This window comes from Gambusia affinis, linkage group LG22 (genome assembly GCF_019740435.1).
Source record: "Gambusia affinis linkage group LG22, SWU_Gaff_1.0, whole genome shotgun sequence".
In the NCBI taxonomy this organism is placed as follows: domain Eukaryota; kingdom Metazoa; phylum Chordata; class Actinopteri; order Cyprinodontiformes; family Poeciliidae; genus Gambusia; species Gambusia affinis.
In genome coordinates, this window is record NC_057889.1 from 15,283,715 (window position 1) to 15,288,304 (window position 4,590).

Here is a 4,590-nt window from a genome sequence, read left to right on the forward strand (position 1 = left end):
ACTTGCTGTTAGGTTGCATACTTTTCAAAAGAAATTCACATGTTTTTATATCTATCTGCCATCACTTTCAGCTTCTCAAAAATCCAATATGGCTGAATGGTTACCATGTCTTGCCATCAGTTTAATACAGAGTAGCCAATTAAGTTACAGTCTGAGTTTGGCCAAATGTCAGAAGTTATTGTTAGTTATTAAATGCTTAGACTCTGAACAAAAACTATGTTTTTTTAGAGAAATCCATAAATGAAGGTGCTCAGTGTTCAAGAGGGGCTGCACTTGGTAGCACTGTTGCTTTGCAGAAGGTCCGAAGCTCAAATGTCATCCTAGGATCTTCCTGCATGGAGTTTGTACATTCTCCCAGTGCATGTTGGGGTTCTTCTCTCATTCATTGGGTTTCCAAATTATCCTCAGGTATGAGTGTGCGGATGTATGATTGTTTTAAATAATGTACTGTAGGTATTCAACTAATTTTGGGTGCAATAAATCTCACTTTACATGGAAATTATTCATTGACTGTGAAAACATCAGTATGCAGATGTGTGAGATCACCATTGTAAATACTCCCAGGAGCTACATCTGGAAAGACAAAATTCTGATGTAGTATGTCTGCCATAGGCACTCGAGAGTCAAATGATGTGTGTTTATTAGGAAAAAGAATCATGACAGGACTCGTATACTTTCAGACATGAATATAACAAAAAAAAGCAAAAAACATAGTACATTTTTCAGCGCTGCGTAATTTCTCGCTTCTTCAGAGACATGCCGCTTGCGAGGCTGCAAAATCACCGTTGTTTCACTCCAAAAGTTGTGTTCTTGGCACTGCTCAAAATTAAACTCATAATAACCCTCCTCCACACTGTGCAGCTCTCTGATAGCAGATGGCATGTCCAGCGGTCCACTGTGGCGGTCGAGATGCCGTTTGGAGTTTGCAGTGACGTAAATCACAGACCAATCAACTACTGCAGTCAGGATGTCTGTATGAAAAATAGGGAAGAGACTGGAGATGAATTTGGTTGAGGAGGACTGAGGTGTTGTAGATATTGCAGGAGAGGGTTTGAAAATAAAATCCCAACTTTAAACGTCTCTCAGTCAGTTATCCAAGAATGGAAATGACATGACAGAACCGCAAGCCTTTCATGACCTAGATGACCCTTAAACAAACAGCCCTGTTGGTCATGGTAACTCTGGAGGAGCTGCAGAGTTCAGCTGAGAGAATCTGCCATACCCTCCAAAAAATCTGCCTTTCTCGAAGACAGCCTGGGAAAAAGAAAGACATAAAAAGTCCTGCTTGTTGCCTACTTTGCCACAAGCTCTGCAGGGTACATCACATTTATGTGAGCTGGTACAATATTACAGCCAAAACACATCATGCTAGAAAACTATAACCCTGAACACATCATCTGCTTGGTTAAACATGGTGGCAATATCATGGTGTGGGGATGGTTTTTCTTCGTCGGGTACAGAAAAGCTGGTCAGGATTGATGAGAAAATGGATGGAGGTTAAAATGGGGTAATCCTGCCTGTCAAGCTGTGTAGAGGCTTCAGTGAGGCAGAGAATAAACTTTCAGCAGGACAACATCCTAAAACATACAACCGGAGCGCTAATGGAGTAATTTAGAGGAAATTGAATTCATGTGAAAGGATGGCCTAGTTGAAGTACAAACCTTAAAATCTGTGACAAGGCTTGAAAACTGATAAAAACATATGATTTTATTTCAATATATCTAAGATTGAAGAGAAATGGGAAAGAATGTTCTACAAAATAATGGAATAGGGCTGAATGAAAAAACTTTAAAGGATAATAATACTTTTGTAAAACATCTGCCTCTGATAACTTTGGTACTTCGCTACAATTGTTAGTTTAATAAATACAAAAATGACAAGACTGTAGCCATATACATTTCAAGACATGCCGTCTTTTCTTAACAAGATAGCCTTTGAGTTGACTGCAAACTGCTGCATTGTGTTCCCACATGCCAGACGCAGCTATGCGTGTCTGAAAAACGTCTCACAGCCACAGCCTATCCGTTTAGATTTTCTCTTTTTTTTGTAGACGCATTCTAGAAAAACAGTGTGTCAAAATATGTCTTTGAACTTTCATAGCTTTAACAATTTATCTTTGGGTTCCACCCTCCACCCCCAATTAGACCTTAGCTGTTGCTGTGCAATAAATTATTAACAAACAAGGTGTTGTTTAGATCTTTTTTTTCTTCTTTTTTTTGCTGAAGCCGGATCAGAGTCTGATCTCATTAGCGTGTGGCCCAGCATCAGCTTTGAACTGCAGATGGTGTCGGCTGGTCAACAATAAAATTACAAGCGACTTGTCAGGAACAACATTCGTTGTTGTTACCGGGGGTAATTTTTCTTTTCCTTCTTTTTTTTTTTTTTTTTTCCTCCCCCCTTGGACGTGCCGAAGCCTCGCCGTGCCCTTGTGGGGACGTTGCCACTCATCCTGATGGGACCGGCAACAACCAGCGACAGGCCTCATTGCTGACAGACACATAGTGAAACACCCGAGACAGATGCGGGCGCCTGAAGTCACAGCGATCCTATTTACTTTGAAGCTCTCGTTCCTTTCAAGCAAACAAATAACGTGTATATAGCAAGTCAAGCAAAAAAAAAGAAAAAAAGACACAATGACGGCTTAGTGCACCCACACAAAGAAAGTCTGTGCAGTGTCTTCAACAGATTAATATGGAGTGGTGAAGAACACTTTTGTTTCACGGCTTTAACAAATTACACATGATAGAGTTCAAAGCGGGTCCTGTTCGTGCCTCTATGTTACCTGGCGTGGGCTTTTACCATAAAATTCCCTAGGATGTGTTCGTCAGACAACAACAGGTTAATTTGCTTCCTTTGCACTTTGAATGAAGTCATGCGTTGCTAAGCGGAGTTGGAAATCAGCTGCGCCACATTGGCCATTGTGAAAACTTGAGGAACATTTCTACACTTCCACCGTTTTTAGCTTATCGTTCTACGTGTGCGGTGATGCCGTCCAGCTTGTGGGACATCGTGTCCTTTTAGGTCACGATGTCACAGGTTAGTTCGGTTCTCAGTGCATTGTCATAAAGACAAACACAGGATCGATGACTTCCTAAAGCTGCCACAGAGTTTTTCAACATGTCCAAAAAAATGGGTGCCTGCCTGATTTAGCGGGAGATTCTATTATGTTTTCTAAAATTGTCAGACAAATGGGAAGGCAATGGTGAAATTGTCTATTTCTTCAGAAAGCAGTAGTTGTAGGGGTTTTAAAGAAGAAATCAATAAGCTCCGTGGCAGTAGTATTACAGCTCCACATCTAACTTTGCTGTCGAAATGCAAAGCAGAAATTCAATATGAAATTTATATTGTTTAGAGCTCAAGGGACTAAAGCACATTTCTGTTATGGATGGATGGTAACTTTATCTAAGCCAGGAGGCGACAACTAATTTTAATATAAACCCACAAGGTCCCGCACAGAGACGCAACACAAAGAATCTATCACAAAAAAATAATGAGGTTTTCTATGGGAGTGTGTGTCAGCACCTTTAACATAAACAGTTTTGCTGAATGTAAAACATTTAGAAGGATTTCTGAATCTCTTGGTTAAATTCCACGTGCTGCACAGAGACGTTTGTGGATATGATGATGTTTAAATCCCATATTCGATATACATTGAAAATATTAACTAATGTGTTTTCCAAGTCAGGACTTTCTAATTTCCAAACAGCTCGCTACTTTGTTGGTGAAACATAGGTGAGTTTATATTTAACGTTAGAGGAAACTGTTGGTTCTTAAACCTATGTTTCCTCTTTGATTTTTACTCCATAAAAGTTAACTTTTCAAACAAATTACATTTGATGTCAGTGATCTGCACTTTTTAACCTTGACTTGGTTAGCTATTGAGAAGCTAAACTGAAATGGGCTTTTATCAGGCATTTGGCAAAAGATGCAACAGAATTCTTTTCGTTAGCTGCAATTTATTAAAACTAAGTTAATGAAGACAAAAAAAATAATTGAATCGCTAAATGATGATTTGAAAATTAACCTTCCCTTTAAAATATGAATTAATTGACTATTTAGAGCACTAAGAAGGGTAAGTGGTTAGCAAGCAATTTATTTTTGTTCTTCAAACTCTACTTTGCTTGAAAGAGTCGAATGCACTCCTCAGTCTGAGATGATGAGCAGCATTACTTCACCGTTTCAGACTAAAAACTCTGTGGTTATAGAAATTATTTGCTTTCCCTACTCTGGTATTAAATTTTATTACATCAAAATCAGGTTTTTACTTGTGTAATTTCTTAGTTTCATTCAATTGTAAAAGCACGGACTGCAGCTGCAATTTTTCAATGGGATTGGAGAGTTACCAAAAAATAAAAAATAAATAGAACTATATAGCTGCGAAATGCTTCACGCCAAATAGTTAGAGCTTTGTAAATAAATGTAAAGCAATATGTTAGAGCCAAGTTTGCTTTTTACACATCGACTGTTTATATTTGAGAAAGGAGTTCTTAATCTAGTTGCATGATCACCGCGCATGGATAGGCGGGAAGCCTTACAGACATTACATGGATGAATGAATATGTGTAACAGTGTCATCTTTTGGCAAAACCC